Here is an 18,905-nt window from a genome sequence, read left to right on the forward strand (position 1 = left end):
AAGCATTGTATCACGTTTTTCTGATGAAGCCGAATATCGATCCATGGCTACCCTTGCATGTGAACTTCAATGGTTGAAGTATCTTCTACATGACTTAGGCATCTCTCACCCCTTTCCGATGACCATGTTCTGCAATAATCAGACAGCACTCCACATCTCTCAGGATCCAATTTTCCATGAACGAACGAAGTGCATCGAATTGGACTATCATTTCTTACGCGACAAGATACAGGCCAAGTTATTATCTCCTACGTTCGTTCCATCCTCAGATCAGGTGGCTGACACCTTCACTAAACCTCTCGGCAAGGACACCTTTCTAAGATTAATTCACAAGTTGGGAGTTCTTGACATTCACTCTCCAACTTGAGGCCGGGGAGTATTAGAAGACAGAGCGCGCACGCGCTCTGACATAGAACAATTGGAGCGCGCACACGCCTTCCATTCCAATATCGCTGCTTGTATCGTTTGTTTCCTATTTGTTTTAGGATTTCTATTAACGTAGATAGAAACAATGTGTACGTATTAGGAGCTTATAATCTCAATTATAAACAATTGTGTAAACAGTAGAAATAAATCAAATAAATATTCTCTCAAATCAATCTCTCTCTCTCTCTCATTTATCAAGAGTTGATTAAAGACTATAGTTTGTCTTTTCAATATCACCCAGGGAAAGCCAATGTGGTGGATGATGCATTGAATAGGAGACCTTGTGCTCGAGTTGCCTTTTTAATGACCTACTGGTTGAGCTTAATTGACACAGTGCGACTTTGATATACATCCCTCTGCAGAAGAACACACCACTTATTTAGGAGCAATGATAGTCCAGCCCACTATTGTGACCTGGATAATCAAAGCACATTGTAGAAATCTTTGGGTACAAACAAGGATTTATTACCTATCTATTGACAAGCAGTCGGATTAATTCTTTGGTGCAGAGACCAGGATAATCAAGGCACATGGTAGAAATCCTTGGGTACAAACAAGGATTTCTGACCTATGTGTTGACAAGCAATCGGATTAGTCCATTGGTGCGGATGGAGGTCTCAGCCTTAGAGGTCGACTTATATATCATTCCCGATGTTCCTGACTTGACAAGAGAAATCTTAGACGAAGCCCACAAGGAAAGGTATACTATACATCCCAGGAGTACTAAGAGCATCTCTAAGTGGTGGTAGCATACTCTTCAAATTTGAAGAAATTTTTTGAAGAAGCTGGTCGCAAATTTTGACCAACTCTAGGTGGTCGCAAATTTCGACCCGCAAATTTGATTGTAGGGGCCACCATGCGCGACATTAGTATTGGCGCGCGCCAGTACTAATGTCGCGTGCTATGCTTGATAAAATGTTGCGCGATAGTCGGACTTTTGTCATTTCACAACTTTTTTTTCAACTTAGTTTCTCTAGTTCTAGCAAAAAAATGAATTCCGTCGACGAATACGTCTATAATAACCAAACAAGATGGAGTGGTGACAATGAGGAAGAAGAAAATAATAGTAATAGTGCATACGTTTGGAACAATCCCATTGGTGATCTAGATGATGAACCAAACACTTTTGGAGCTGAAAATCAGGGAGTTGAGGTTGTCGATCCATTGTTACTTCAGTATCAGCAAGTCGATTTTGAATTTCCTACTAAGGCTATTGATTTCAACCATCTTAGACCGGTGTCTATGAGGTTTCATGATAGGCATGTCTGAAGAGTTGTTCTTGAACAACAGGTATGTAGTTTAATTTCATATATTATAGTAGTAGTAGTAGTTAATTTTAGTAGTTAAATATGTACATTTTTATTTTTATTTTTTTTTTAATTTTAGTTTCATTTTGCGTACATCATAGATGTGTTATGTATCGGGTTCAGTGCACTCCACGTGCGCTTAAGACGTGGTGGGATGATATTAAAAAAGTCGGTACACTTGACCATGTTAGAGATGCAATTCTAGCGACTCCCTTTGGTCTTCTAGTTGACATACCTTACAATAAGACTGACATTCAGGGAGTTATTAATGGTTTAGTTGAGAGATGGTGGAATAGTACACATACTTTTCACTTCCGTCAGGGAGAGTTGGGTTTCACTCCACTAGATTTTCATATGATATCTGGTTTGATAATAGGATTAGGTCAGCCATTGAGATGTAGCACTGAATTCCAGAGTTGTGCCCAAATGATGACTTTCTTCCCTTGTCTGACCGAGGAGTCATATGACAGTGCTGGTGTTAGGATTTCTGGTATCAAGGCTGCATGCATTATACCGTTGACTAATGATGATGGGTTACAGTTTTAAATAAATTATTTGTCACTTGATTGTGATGATGGTCAAGCACATGTTGATGAGTATGTAAGAGCTTTATGTATGTATTTGATAGGCGTCTTGTTTCTTCCTTCTGGCTATTCCACGATTAACTTGGGGTATCTAGCCAACTTTGAGCACTTGCATGAGTTGGGCGATATTGATTTTGGTGGAGTCATATACTGTAATTTGTTGCGTTGTTTAGATAGGGCTTCTCGGTAGACTGGTGTTGTTAGTAGTCCCCAGATGGGAGGGTTTGTCATTCTCTTAGAGGTATGGTTTTATGAGTATTTCCATGCTGCAAATCCTATCCTCACAGAGTACACCGATGAGAGGCCTAGGCTCAGGGCTTGGCACGAACCTTGTTGAGCTCGTCTGACCAGTGAGATCAGTCATAACATAACTTCTGTCCGAACCCAGATCGAGCTTAGCACACATGCTTCTATTGTTTGGAGGCCTTGGCGGACATCTATGCACCTCAACGCGAATGACTATAGATACGCATTGTTCATTTCTCATAGAAGGATGGTATTCACTTGTGGGAGTGATATGGAGTGGTATTTAGGGGATAGATGTTACAGACAGCTTACACCATGCTTTGCTATCCCCCCTGATCCGCCTATCCATGTATCATAGGCTAAGGACATGACCTTACAGCAAGTCATCGAGAGAAACGTGGATTGGAGTTGGCTAGTAGCTTTTGACCTAGTTACATTGCAGACTTATGAGCAGTATTACCGTTATTGGTTTAGGGTATCTATTAGTCATATGCTCCCAGCTGTGGGTCGTACAGGCAACATTCATACGGTTAACAAAATGGGTGTTAGACGTGAATTTCAGATTGGCCCGGCCCGTCCGCGGTAGACGCGTTTGAAAGATGGACCTATACACACATTTGTTCCAGCGCCAGATCCCCCTCAGTCAGAGTGGCCTTGGGTTTTCAGTTTGAATGATCCAAGTGGCCAGACGATTTACCATCCCATTTCTTCTATTGATGACACTCGCGCCGTACAGTTAGAGCCTGACCTTGGACATCTACCTCTGGTAATTATATTTATTGGTTTTGGTTTATTATTTTTGTTTATTATGAAAATGTCATAAATTATTAATGAATAATTATTTCAGGATGAGCTACGCATGAGATATGACACATGCCTTCGTGTAAATGATGGCTTGTGCTCCTCGGTATTCGCCTGCAGTGTTGAGAGAGAGAGACTTCTTTCCCAGGCTCATGTGGATTATGACAATTTGCAACGGCAGGTTGATGAGTTACAAGCTTAGATTCACCGCACAAGGGTGAGTTCATCACATGGATAGACGGAGAGTTCAATAGAAGCTATGAACAATCATTGTTCATACCTATTTGGGGTATGAACAATCAATGTTCATATAAACAATTACTGTTCATACCTATTTGGGGTATAAATAATCAATGTTCATACCTCAACATAACGTATGATCAATAAGAACACTTATTGGAATATGAACAATCATTATTCATACCTATTTGGGGTATGAACAATCACTGTTCATATATCAACATGAGCTATGAACAATCATTGTTTATACCTATTTGGGGTATGAACAATCAATGTCCATACCTCAACATAATGTATGATCAGTAAGAACACCTATTGGAGTATGAACAATCATTGTTTATACCTCAACATGACATATGAACAATCATTGTTCATACATCAATATATTGCATGAGGTACATTCACCTATTTTGGTATGAACAATGACTTCAGCATAAGATATGAACACTCATTGTTCATAGCAAAATGACATAAATGGTCAAATCGAAAAATATTTATTTCAAATCCGGGTCATTTGTCCTTAAGGGTTATTTTCACTCGAAAATTGGTTTTCTGGGTTATTTTCACCTGAAATTTATCCTTGAGAGTGATTGAAAAACAATCACTGGTTTGATTTTCACTCGAAAATGGGCCTTAGGACCAATTTCTTGATACGTTAGACCCTCCAGACCACACATTTCATATTTTTTTGTTAATTTGTTGAAGATTTTTTATGTGAAGTTGCTGATGTGGACAACAAATGTGTGGTCTCGAGGTGCTTTGGACGCACTTCGGTCCTAAGCGCTGAGGACCGAAGCTTTTCTCGTTGCATACGAAAAGACTTCGATCCTGAGCACTTAGGACCGAAGTGTGTTCAAAGCACCTCCAGACCACACATTTCGTTTTTTTTTTTTTTTTTAATTTGTTGAAGATTTTTTGTGTGAAGTTGCTGATGTGGACAACAAATGTATGGTCTCGAGGTGCTTTGGACGCACTTCGGTCCTAAGCGCTGAGGACCGAAGATTTTCTTGTTGCATACGAAAAGACTTCGGTCATTAGTGCTTAGGACTGAAGTGTATCCTAAGCACCTCCAGACTACACATTTCATTTTTTTTATTTTTTATTTTTTTAAATTTGTTGAAGATTTTTTGTGTGAAGTTGTTGATGTTGACAACAAATGTGTGGTCTCGAGGTGCTTTGGACGCACTTCGGTCCTAAGCGCTAAGGACCGAAGCTTTTCTCATTGCATTGCATACGAAAATACTTCGGTCCTCATCGCTTAGGACCGAAGTGTGTCCAAAGCACCTCCAGACCACACATTTCGTTTTTTTTTTTGTTTTAATTTGTTGAAGATTTTTTGTGTGAAGTTGCTGATATGGACAACAAATGTGTGGTCTCAAGGTGCTTTGGACGCACTTCGATCTTAAGCGCTAAGGACCGAAGCTTTCCTTAGTTGCATGTAACTTAAAGTTACCAGAAAAATTTGCTAGAGTGCACGTCTTTCACATGTCAATGTTAGTTAAAGTAGCACGTGAGAGATGAGGAGGCTTGAAAGTAGGGGTGGCAATGGGTACCCGATTACCTGGAACCGGAACCGAAATCAAAACCGAATGTTCTGGTTCTGGGTTTTAAAAAGTTAGACCCATTTAAAACGGGTCATTAAGAACCGAACCGATAAAGAATCGAAACTGTCAAACCGAATAGTAAAAAACCCATGGGTACCCGAACCGAAACCAGAACCGATTATTATGATTTCGATATATAAAATTTAGTATTATATTACATTTAAGATAATCAAACGCATACATTATAATATAAAATATGTTTTTTATGTGTAAAAGTCTATTAAATATATATAGCATAATAGTGGATGTGTGTTGTTAAATGTATATTTTATAACAATACGTTAAACAAGTGTATCATAGATGTTAATAATAATATCAACGTGTATAACTGTATATTATGAATTAACTAATACATTTTATATTTATTAACTTATGCACGTGTATATTTCAATAGGATACACATGCTTGATATATTGTGGTACACGCACTTATTGTAAACCAATATGTAGTGTTCATGTTAAAAATTAATGATGAGATGTAATTGTAAAACGTATGTATTCGCATGTTCGATTTAAAATGCGAGTTAATACACATGTACAAATATATGTGTATGCACGTAAAATATATCAAGGTAACAAATATATGTGATTGCACATGTACACGATCGAGTTAATACAAGGAAACAAATATATGTGTATGCACGTAAACAAGTTTTAGTGTTTAATTTTTTTTGGGGTTTTTTCTTTATCTACCACAGCTTGATCTCTTAACCACTTATTTTGACGGCCAACCACGCTACCACTAGATCATTGGGGTCGTGGTAAGTAGTAGTAAACTTTAAGCATCTTACATTCACTTTGCCCTCCGAAGTGCGGTTCATATCATATATCTGGGAATTTGGCCTCTTTAAAGCTCGGCTCGTTTAAGCTCGGCTCAAGCTCGTTCATTTAACTAAATGAGCCAAGCTTGAGCCCATATTATAGCTCCCTTAATAAACGAACAAAGTGAAGCTCGGCTCGATAAACTCAAATACCATCATGACAGGGGGCTTGGCTCAGGCTCGTTCATATAATATATAATATATGAGCCAAACTTGAGCCTATATTAAAATTTGTTTAAATAAACGAGCTGAGCCGAGCTTAGTGAAACTCGGCTCGATTAGCTCGAATTCCACCCCTACGGCTACCTACCTAGGCGGGATCTTAAATCAGCTCTAAATAGAAAAAAGAAAAAAGAAAAAAGAAAAAAGAAAAAGAAAATAATACCAATACCAATATGGGAGGCGTCTTAATACCCTAACCTTTTTGTTTCGTAATAATTTTAAATTTCGAGGATGATTTTTATTTTCCTCTAGTGGGTAGAATGTAATCTCTACTATGATAGCCGGGTATTTAGGAACCCCTCTCCACGATCGAGCAGGCAATTCGTAATCTCCATAATTATTCAATTTCGAAACACCTCCCTCACAAAAATTAGAACAAACCCCTTATTTATTAATAATTTAGAAAAACCTCTCTAATATCACTTAAATTATATAATTATCCCTAATTTCCCTCGCTAATATTAGAACAAATTCTCTTTTATTAATAATTTAGAAAAACCATTCTAATGTCACTTAAATAACATAATTATTCTCTATTAAAAAAAATAGATGAGTCTTTTCTACATAATTACAGTTACCAATTACAATTAAAATCCAAAAAAATCATGTTAACTATCGAACTGGAGAGACGGTTTCAAGACTCTGAGACTTTAGAAAAAAAAAAAAAACAATGCGCAGCATGGTTTGCATGTTTGCACCCTCTAATGCCTCTGTAGTATCGATGTTTGGACTTTTGGGTCACCATCCTCAATTCCTCATGTGCTTTTGTTCTGTTTTTTAGTGTGGGCTTTGCAATTTTAAGGCATGCGTTGGACAAAACTCATTTAGATCCAGTAGAGTCGGTTCATATACCCATTCTTTCTTAATAATAAAAACAAAACAGAACAAAAAAGTAGAGAAATCTGGACATTTTCATCTTCATATGTCAGCAACACCAACTAGGTGAGGTCAGAGTATCAAGTGGGGAATTTCTAGAGCTAAGTTGAAAGGGATTTACACTTGGGATGATTCTTAGCAATACAAGAAATCAAGGCAAGTAATTTTCCTATCTATTTTACTTACTTAAATACATGATTTTCCAACTTACTATATTTTTGTGGGTATATATATCAAATTATATGACCATATGGTTGTATGTTGGTCTTGTATTCAACAGTATTGCTGATTTTAGCTTGTTTGATGTGTATATGTTGATATAATAAAATTTTGGTGTTGAATTTCTCATTAAGCGATTATTTGTAACGTTCATATCTACACTTGGGGTGCTGAAATCACTAAGCATCTGTGTTCCAGGCTATGTATCTTGTGACCTGATTTGGTGTGTATAAGACAACATGATATGTTTTACTTGCTTAGTAAATTGAATTTGGATTTAGGTACAACTTAGAATATATCTTGGTTGATTTTTGGAGATTATGTAGAGCACCTATTAAGCTTAACACTCTCTTAAAACTAGTTGTCGCCTGTCGGGATCGCATAGCTTATTGTTAGGCATCGAACCTTGATCTCGCTCGTATCATTTAATGTTAATGAATTATTTCGGGTTGTTATCACTAAATAGTTATAAGAAAATCTAGTTCATGTATTATGTATTGTTGCTTGGATTTAAAACTTATACAAGTATTGGTTGTGGCATCGGTTCATCTTGTTTTCTGTTTGAGATGCTATGGTTGAATGTGTCATTTTCATACTACCTTGGGAGGGAGTTTGCCACATGTGTCAATGTATAGGCGGTACCTCTACTAGTAAAAGGTGGCAGGGAGTTTGCTCACGCGTGTGTCTCATATAGGCAGTACCTAGAACTAGTAGTGGTTGGTAAGGAGTTTGCCACGCGTGAGTGTCTCATGGGCGGTACCTACAACTAGTAGTGGTTGGTAGGGAGTTTGCATGTGTGTGCCTTTTGGCTGTACCTCCCCTAACTTAAGTCAGGTAGTGAGTTCGCCAGTAGTGTGTGCAAGTGTGCAACCAGGTGACTGTTCACTGTTGAGATATCGGTTCTATTTAGAGGTGCAGACAGATATTTAAAAAACCATATTCAATTCCAATTCGTATTCGAAGAATCGGATAATATCCGAAAATTTCGGATATTGGATTCGGATACAGATACCTTTTACCATCCAAAAAGATATCGGACACGGATTCGGTTATTAAGGATATCCGTCGGATAATATCCGATCCGAAATGGCAAGTTATCTATACAATAAATGTGTTGTATGTCAGTAAATGTGTTGTATGTTGAGGGCGTAAATGGTCATTTGATTCCCTATTAGCTTATTAGGTTAGAACAACTTTTCTTCTAACTTGAATAATAGCCGCCACCTTCTTCTAGCTAGAACCATATGAGGAGATAAACTATTTTCTCGTCCTCATCTAACATCTTAACATCGCTATCACTTTCTCCAAAAATCACATATAGACATATTTTGTTGAAGAACGTGGAGCAACTTTTTCGTTTTTTATTCCATTTGTTGGATCTAGGGAAAAGTTTCAAAATTTTCGAGCTAAATCAATGGAAGCTGTTAGATTAAAATTTTGTGGTCTTTTATCTTTTGGTTTATTTGGATGGTTATTAGATTTCCTACTGATTTTGTGATTGCGGATATTATCCGATATTTGAATCGGACCTCGGATTCGGATTCGAATGCCACAATGACACATTTGTCGGATTCATATTCGGATTCGGATGTGAGTGTAAGATTTTGGATTCGGATTCGGTAACAACCATATCCGATCTGAACCATATCCTTCTGCAGCCCTAGTTCTATTAGTGTATTGGGTTAGTACCACATAGGTCAGAAGAGAAGTGTTTACGTGTTCCTCTCCTTTTATATGAAGTGAGTCCTTTGTATTATTTTTCCAAGTTAAAAATTTATCAAGTATTTAGACATGGTATTAGAGTTCTAGGGTTACACCTTGAGGTATCATGTTTTTCAGTCACCAGTGCTGACTGCTGACAAATTCGGCAACCGGTGACCAGCTGGTGACCTAATTCCGGTAAAGATGTGTTTTCTCCATCTAAATTTCCTCTTGTGAGTGGTGGCCAGAAAAGTTTTCTTAGGCAAAGGCAAAGGAAAAGGTTATTTTCTTTTCGCAAGCCCGATTTTTAGTTTGTTAGCTTTGCTTTCGTTGTTTCCTCCTCTCTCGGTGTTCTGTTTTTCTTTGGTAGATCTAGCTTCTTCTTTTTTTGTATCATTTTTTTTTGTTGTAACAAAGCTCACCATAATCCTCGCTCAACTTGAATTTTTCGCCTCTTTACTTCGTTCATACCTTAGATACCTTAGATGTAGGAAAGGTAGTTGTTTGGTGTGCATATGTTGATCAGATCTATTGGACTCACACTGTCAGATAGATGAGATGGATGCCATGTGATGTGTTTTTTATTTGGTGTCTAAATAATTGGTTTACAAGATTATTGGTTATGAGCTTGCTGATTTTTTTTTAAAGAGTTTATGTTCAAGATTTACAAAAAGAAGAGGAAAGACAGATCTGTCGGTCAGTTGATTTATCAATCAGGTTGACCCGATGTTGATTTTTTATTATTGTTGGATTATTATTGTGTTGGTCCTAAATAATGAATTTAGGCAATAAAGGTCAGTGGATATTTTGTTCAGCCTTGGTGTGTGGAAATCCGGTGGTTGTCTTGGTGGAGAGAAAGTTCGTTTAGAGTTCATGCTTGGTTCTTTGGTTATTTGAGTTGGTTTTGTCTTTGTCGATGCATTCCCAGTATGGATATAAGATTGATTTTCTATTGCATAACCCGATGCTACTGATTTGAAGTGATTTGTCTTCATGTTTAGTTGAAACTTCTACCATGTCAGCATTTCTTGTTATCAAACATCATATCCACCATGTTCTCTATGCACCATTTGTGGTTCTTCAAATTGAGAAACCTTTTTGTGCCGTAGTAAGTGATGTTTTCAGTCTTGTTGTGTTTGCCCTAGTACGTGATACTAGTGGCCCATTGTGTGCCTGAGGCAAGTATGTCTGAGGCTATTTGTGTGTTGTTGGATGCCAAAGATTGTGGTTCGTTGTTGTTATTGTTTGAAGCTTGGAGAGGTAGTTGAAGGTGTGGGAAAGGTTTCTAGTTAGGGGGAGTGTTGGAAGCTATTGTTGGTGGAGCTACCGAGGCCCAAGTGCCCGAAGCCTATTTTGTTGGAGCTGTCGAGGCCTACATGCCTGGAGCCTTTGTTTTTGGACCTTCCAAGTGGAGCCATTATTGTTGTTACCAGGAGCTCGTTCATAGGTGTGCTTGCGTCTGGAGCGTGGAGATGGAGACGTTATCTATCTATTGTCTTCGTATTTGCTTAAAGGGGAGTCTTATTAATGCATCTCGTTGGGGTTGGCATTGTAATTGCAAGCCTAAAATATACAGTTTGTATATTTCGCCTCGAGGGGGAGTGTTGAGATATAGTCCTATTATTGGGTTGGGTTAGTCCCACATAGGTTAGAAAAGATCGAAGTGTTTATGTGTTCCTCTTATTTTATATGGAGCGAGTCCTTTGTATTATTTATCCAAGATAAAAATATATAAAGTATTTAGACTTTTACATTCACGTTGAATGGTACCACCTAATGGTATCAAGTAGGGAGTTTGCCACTTCCGTGTCGTCTACGTATTGAGTGTCCACTCCTCACCATTATTTGTATCTTCTAGTGTAGAAGATTTTGGCTGTAAATATTAGTATTATCATTATGAGTTGATGTATATTAAACAATTTAAGCATTTGTATGTGTTATATATTTTATCCATGTGTAGTATGATGTGCATTAGATTACTAGATTTTTCCTATTATATTTCATTGTCTACCTCGGTAAGGTTTATAAATTTGTTTATTAGTTGGACAAGCTTATAGCTTATGCCTTTCATTCTAAATTTTTCAGGAGAACACCACCTAGATATGAAGCACCCTAAGTTTCAAGGGTGTAGATACTAAAGTTGTGTGATAGTTGTTGTATTCACCATTTTTTAAAGCTGTGATAGTTTTGTATATATTTATTTTGGGGTTTGTGTTCGTTTTGGAGGGGATGACAATGTAATACATTCCAACGCAGTTATGTAATATAGTCTTGAAATGTAATTTTGGACCGGTGTGTATTATGTTATAACTTTAGTATACTCTCTGTGTACTCTCTGTGTTTAATCCATATTCATTGTGTCATTTCATTAGGTTTAATGCAATGGTTCATTGTTGTGAACCGAGTTACTGAATTGTTTTAGACGGTTTAGTGGCTTGGGCTTTCTGACCAATTATATCTTGGAGTGGCCAGTTGGGATATAGTGATTCTGGGCGTTACAATTTGTGAGTCTTGAATCCACACGGTTGCTTCAGAGTTCATAGAACTTCCCAAAAGTCTAAATCTAGTTTCCCTGAAAAGTGGTGTGTTTGTATCATCACTTCAGCGGTACAGGTTATTAGTTTGAAGAGGGACCTATGGCGTTCTTATGAACACCAATGGAGTTCACACTGCCTTGGAACTGGAAGGGGCTATGCGCATGCATTGTAATAGCTGCTCCAACACATTCTTCATTGCTTGTGATTGGAGGGTTACAACAACATAGGAAATCCTCTTCCCCTGAGTTTTAAATCCTTGTGGTGCCAAGGTTTTAAGCAAGAATAGGGTGGAAGAATTTCCTCTTTACGGGAGAATATTTTGATGAATTAATAATCTATTGTAATATTTGATCCTCACAGCACGTCTTGATCAACGGAAACTGCATTTTCACGAAGTTTTCAACTGATTAAATGCTGTATGATGAGATTAGGACGTCCTAAATCAGAATTGGAGTTCCAAAGGTGGATTAGGGTGATCTTTGCCTCTTTGGGGTGTTCTTCCTAGACATGCTTTTAAATCATTTTTTAGGAGAGGATGCTGTTAGAGCACCTTCAAGAAAGTAATTCCAAATCACAGTGCGTTGCTTTTTAATCGTATGGTAGTCTGGTTCAGGGTGATGCTAATGTTATAGCGTGAGACGAAGTTATCTGTATATCGGTTTGTAGTGACTAGTGAATGAAACCTCGCTTTCTTTTTGCTGCTGACAGAGGCGATAGAGAGTGATTTTCGTTGAGGATGCACATAAACTTGCGTCAACTTTTGCAATTGTTGTTTCAACTTTCAAAGGGAGAATGACATTCAAATTTTAAACGTGTTTAAACTGCTTGAAGGTGAGAGGTTTTAACATCACTAGCCTCTGCACGGGCACCAGGGAAAAAAAACGTGGAAGCCCAGGATTTTGACAAAATGATTTTTCTTTTCTTTTTTTAAATAATGAAATTACGATTTTGCCCATACAAAAATTTAAAAAAACCTAATTTAAATATTGAAACTACTAAAATACCCCTACAAACCTACACCTAGGGCTGTCAATCTTTTGGATAACTCCGTAACTGACCCAAACCAATAAAAAATGGTTTGGGTTTTAATAATTTTGTTTATCCTCCACCGACTTGAAACCGAACCGAATCGATAAGATATTGGTTTAGTTTCGGGTTTGTTTTCCACCGAACCGATAAGATGACATTTTAGTAATATTTATGATTAATTTTGTATATATTTATTAATTGTGTGTGGCTGAAATTAATTGATTTAATTTAGAATTTAATTGATTTTATAGTTTTCAATTCGGGTCTATTCAATTTTGGTTTGCAATATATTTTATTGGTTTCGGATTCTCAATTTTTTTATCGGTTCGATTTTGGGTTCCCAATTTTCTTATCGGTTCCGATTCAGATTTTCCAGACTTAAACCGATCTATTGACAGCCATAACTACACTAAAATTACTGTTTCATATATATATATATATAGTAAGATGATGGTATTCACGCGGTTTAAGTTACTAGCTCTGTTGAGGATTAGAATACTAATTAATAAGAGAATAGCAATACTCGTATGTCGTATGATAAAGCTAAACGAATATCGAAGAAACCAATGATGATATTCAGTTGATTGAGATCGTGGATTCAACTGTTGGTGTCTTTACCAAAAAAAAAAAACTGTTGGTATGGGTTTTGAAACTCAGGATATATTTAATTTAAAATAAATAAGAGAAAAGTTATTAAAATAAATAATTTTGCAGCTGGTTTTCGTTGTAAAATTTACAAAAATTCAAGGTGACATATTAAGAAAAGCTGATGGACAAACAGTTACTCACACCTTTGTAGCCGAGAAACACCTGTGATAGCTATTATAACCCCTTAGCCGAGAAACACCTGTGCTGCAAACAAAGTTGAGCACACAATTTAGGAACTCAAATTATAATGTTGCAGTTCAAAGACCAGCTCGATTTATATAAATGACCAACAGCCTGACATTAAGTTGGTCTTATCAAGTCGTCATATATATTCCACTGGACTACGTTCTAAGGGCTTTTCAGTAGATATCAAATCTTCGGGAAGAGTAAAACATCTCGGGTAAAACACGCTCTCAAATCTTCAACATATTTCGCACTATATCAATACATCATGATCTTGCTGCTTGGACAACCATGGAGCCATGCCCCTACTATTTGTGTATTAGTGTATATGATGGTGTAAACTAGGGTGCCAACGGGTCGGTTTTGGGTCGGGTTTTAACGGTTTTGGGTCGGGTTTTATTATTTGCAATTCTATCTATTTTGGTTCTCAACGGTTTTAGTATGAAAATTATAGAACCCAACCCAAAACCATCAAAACCCACGGTTTTTTATCAGTTTCGGTTCTAATTCGGGTTTTATTTATTTATTTATTATGATTATTAAACAATTTCAATCATTTAAACACTAAAACTTGTTTTTATTTTTATTTTTATTTTTTTCTTTTCTTACATGATAATATTTTATGTATAATTAGTGATGTATCAACAATCATATTTACATCAATCTATATCAATCATACACGTTAAAATATTTACAATTCATGTGATAATTTCAAACTTTGATATAGAAATTAAAATAATCAAATATCTAACCCCAAAATTTTGATTTTTTTTAATATGCATACACATATATTTGTTTCCTTTTATTAACTCGATCGTATACACGTGCAATCACATATATTTGTTATCTTGATATATTTTGCTTGCATACACATATATTTGTAAACGTGTATTAATTCGCATTTTAAATCGAACATGCGAGTATATGCGTCTTACAATTACATCTCATCACTAATTTTTAACATGAACACTACATATTGGTTTATAATAAGTGTGTGTACCACAATATATTAAGCATTTGTGTCCTATTTAAATATATACGTGCATAAGTTAATAAATATAAAATATGTTAGTTAATTCATAATATACACGTTAACATTATCATTAACATATATGATACACTTGTTTAACGTATTGTTATAAAATATAAATTTAACAACACGCATTAACTATTATGATATATATATTTAATAGACTTTTACACGTAAAAAATATATTTTATATTATAATGTATGAGTTTGATTATCTTAAATGTAATATAATACTAAATTTTATATATCGACATCATAATAATCGGTTCTGGTTTTGGTTTGGGTACCCACGGATTGTTTACTATTCGGTTCTTTATCGGTTCGGTTCTTAATGACCCATTTTAAATTGGTCTAATTTTTTAAGACCCAGAACCAGAACATTCGGTTTCAGTTCCGGGTAATCAGGTACCCATTGGCACCCCTACTGTAAACAATCCTAATAGTCCTTTTGTTGTTTAATATAATGAAGGAATGGTTATTCTCAAAAAAATAAAATAAATAAAAATAAAATAAAATAAAATTTACTGGTGCGAGGACAATGAACTATAGGAAATAACCCCACCCCCACACAAACGGGTGTAAAACGGGCTAGGCCGAACCATCCCCGCCCTCAAACCATTAAGCCCGTATGACTTGAGGGTCGAGTTGGCCCGGCTCTTTTATGTAGTGAGGGGCGAGCCTATGAGGGCCAATGCTAAAATTGTGAAGCCCTAACCCTCACCTCAACCCTCTCTTTAGAGAATTGAGGGCCGGGTTTGATTACTTTATTAAACTTTTTATTTATAGTATAATCTTGCTAAATTGATAAGTGATAAATTAATTATCACGTTTAAATAATAGGTTTTCTCAATCTTGATTTTGGTTAATATACTTAATTAATAATTTGGCTAAAATTTATAAGATAATAAAATTCAAACGTTTCGTTCTTAGGTTTTATATGCTGATGTATTCCATGAATCAATAAGAACTGTATATTATACCAAAAATATGATGTGGTATTGTAGGTTATAGAATAACTTGTGTTTGATTAGTTGAAGTTGATTAAAAACTTCATTACCATATACCAAGGATCATATCACATCACTTTGATTTATATTTTATTCTTGTTTATACATGAAGAAGTGACCCGGGTTCATATCCTGACAGTGGAACAATTTGTTATTTTGAACTAGATAGTTCATGTAACGTTGAAGGAACCTACACAAAACACTAACTTATGTAAAAACATATTTTTCATTTTTCTATTTATACAATTACGTATTTTTTAACAAAATATAAATAAAATTACATAGAAAAGTTGTGAGGGCCTTACTGTGGGCCTTTGAGGGTCGGGCTGAGGGTCGCCCTCATGCTTTCACATCTAAGCCCTTACCCTTCCCTCAAAACATGGCCCAGCCCTCAAATTGCATAAGGGCTTAAATTTGAGGGGGTTTTCGGCCCATGGGCCGAGCCGAGGGCTTGAGGACCTTTTTTACATCCCTAGTCACACAAACCGTGTATATCACCTATCGCTCCCGATCTCAAACCTCGCTCTCGCGGTTTCATAACAAAAGCTCCATAAAACCGCGCTCCTTGAATTCTTGAAGAAAAGTGTCTCCTTACCCATGATACAACAACGCAAAAATTATTTAAATTTTAAATTTAATCTTCATATTTTCTTAAGTTGAGACTACTAGTCCTATTTGGCTTGAGATTTTAGAGATTTGAGGGGTTTTGGGAGTTAATTTTTCTGATGGGCTTCTGGTTTAATTGTAAGGTGTAAGGAGAGACAGAAGAGTGAGGAAGTAAATAAACTATGGTTATTTTAGGGTTTTCATAAAGGCACTACTTATTTTACCAAGGGCTACCCACACCCAAAACAAAACCAAACGGATCTTAAGACCAGCACTACTTGAAAATTGAATAAACACCATTTATGTTTTTTTTTTTTTTATAAAAAAATTTTTTAATTTTGATTAGTTTGGTTTTATCATACGTTCCATTGAATCAATGTGCCTTTTCAATGTTGACAAATTCAAAATTTAATCATCTTTCATAAAATTGAACAAATAGGTATATTCAAAAAAGTGATTGAATAATTTCATTAAAAATTTTGTTTTGATTTCAATTGTAATAACGTGGAAAAAAAATTATGGATTTGATTCGTAAATTATTATGAGACTGCTTATTTGTTTTCATGTCGGGGTTCCTCCAAACTTTGATAAATTTTATAATTCAATCAATTTTTTTTAAATAAAATAAATAAATCAATGAGTATTTTCAATTAGTGATAAATTTTATAAATCTTTCTTGTTTGATTTTGAATATTAGAAAACTTCGTAAAAGAAAACTATGTTTTGATTATTAATAAACTATTTTAAGAGATTATTTCTAATTCTAACACCCGTTTGTTTCATGGTTAGTGTGTGGTGCCCTTGGTAAAATCAATGGTGTCTATATGAAAACTCTTATTTTAAAGGGCCTTATTTTCAAACAGACTTTTCTTTCTTCTGTTTCGGACTTATTGATTTTTGTGCCTAGCTAAAGTGGTAATTAGGAGCCTAGTATCAATGATTCTGGGATTTGGACTTCATGGGTATCAATGTATCATCAGGTGTTTTTTCCATTTTTACAATATTTGTCTATGCAAAATTGGGAGCCTACTTAAATTTAGTTGCATATGAAATTTGTTATTCGATCAAAAATACATATGTACCATAGTAATATAGTATGTATTTACTGTAAAATTATTTAAAAGATCCTATGTTTATAGGTACTCTGAATGCGCTTTGGATTATGGAGCTTCCTAATGACTAAGAGTAGGGGAAATTAGGGTCTTCCCTACTACTACACACGGAAAAAAAACACATAGTCAACCCCAATATAATTTTTTTTTTGGGGTGGGGGTGGGGGTGGGGTGGGTGGTCCTATTCAAAACTAAAAGCCAACAGAACTCTCGAACTTGCCAGTAAATTGGTTCCTAAGAACAAATAACCAGATATTTTAGTACCATAAAAATACTAACTGTTAAAAACTAGTATATCGGTAACTGGTGGGCCGAACGAAGTAGAAAAGAAGAAGAAGATGACGAGAGGGGATACCTGAAAGCAACGAGGTCTTGAGGAAGAAGAAAGATGGAGCGGGTGTTCTGAGCTTTTCTGGAACACTAAAAGACGAAAATTTGCGGACAACGGACAAGTGAGTTTTAGCATCGCTGGCCCAAAACTCACTTCGTTCGGGATTATGACAAAGAGTTCAAGGTATGAAAACTCACAATGAGGAAACGAAGAGTTTTGGAGGTGAATATTGCATATAATAAACAACTAGTTCAGATTTCGAAAGGTTAATTAGCAGAATCCATCAAGTATGTGGAGAAGAATTAAAGAGACTCATGATTGATACATTAAAGGGAATCTTGTCTGCCACCACGATAAAGCATTTCTTCCATTACGTCCTGCCAATTATTTGATTCAAAGTGGTGATTGTCTTTTTCAAAGTCACAAGAAGTCTTTTGAAAAACTTGCGAACTGTTATAAGTTATAACCCTCAAATGGGACTTTTAGGAGTGTTTGTAAACTGCATACATTTGCAATGCCAACTGTAAGTACGTTCAAGATAATTGTTTAGTTACATTGTATAGGTTCCAGAGTATACATTTGAAGTTCTTCGTAGCGATGATCTTGTCCTTAGTTTTTAGGTAAAAATAATGTGGTTTTAAGAACTTTTGGAAAGCGAAGACTTCGTTCAACCATTCAACTAATGTCTGTGAATTAGGTACGGGCTTTGAATGCTTTTCCAGCGCAATTTTATAGTGGGGATCTCCAGCCACACTCGTGTACTTGAGACCCAATTGTATATAATTTGCATACATGTCAGGGTACAAAAATCCTAGTAGCTAAAATTTATAACAGTTGAGAGAAAAACTATTTTCCCGGGCCCCGGCTACTGATTTGTTGGCTCGTGTGCTAATTGAATTTCTCCTTAGTGAACGAATAAGCAAAATCTGGAATTTTTTGATAAATCAATTTGGCAGCTCATTTGCTTCAGAAACAAACACACCCTTAAAAAGAAAATCTTAAGTGTGTCAAACTTTCGATAGCCACTGGAAAAAACTTTCAAGAATTAATCCGAAATTTTAGTTTCATGGTCCAGACCCATTTTCCACGCAAACAGTTCCCCTGTCCGCACAGTGCACAAGAGAAATGGTATCGAGTTGAACAGATTAATACAAATATATTCATGACCGAAAAAACAATAAAACGAAAAGAGCTAACTTTACTGTGCATCTTATACCTACTGGTTTACAAAGTCCCATGCTTCTCTAAACCATAACTAAACTAAGAAAGTTGATGCAATTGTCTTGCATTTTATGTACCAGCTCTGGAAGTGCCAGGTGTTTCAGAATAGAGTGCAAGCACAGCTCTTGCAGTGCTTGTTGTATGCAGATAAAAGA

General features: G+C 36.0%; 1 long non-coding RNA gene and 1 pseudogene across 2 annotated transcripts in view; one reads left to right on the forward strand and one right to left on the reverse strand.

The window, feature by feature from the left end:
• The window catches only part of LOC147517930 (disease resistance RPP13-like protein 4 pseudogene), a 31,757-nt pseudogene extending 14,057 nt beyond the window's left edge, over positions 1 to 17,700 (reverse strand). The window contains exon 1 of the transcript XR_015211637.1: positions 17,554 to 17,700. The product of XR_015211637.1 is annotated as a disease resistance RPP13-like protein 4 pseudogene (transcript). The remainder of the gene's footprint in view (positions 1 to 17,553) is intronic.
• LOC147517931 (uncharacterized) lies at positions 6,741 to 11,366 on the forward strand. Its single transcript, XR_015211638.1, has 2 exons — positions 6,741 to 7,282; positions 11,132 to 11,366. It is a non-coding gene; the product is annotated as an uncharacterized LOC147517931 (long non-coding RNA).
• Positions 17,701 to 18,905: the final 1,205 nt, after the last annotated feature.

This window comes from Coptis chinensis, chromosome 2, assembly GCF_015680905.1.
Source record: "Coptis chinensis isolate HL-2020 chromosome 2, ASM1568090v1, whole genome shotgun sequence".
Taxonomy (NCBI): domain Eukaryota; kingdom Viridiplantae; phylum Streptophyta; class Magnoliopsida; order Ranunculales; family Ranunculaceae; genus Coptis; species Coptis chinensis.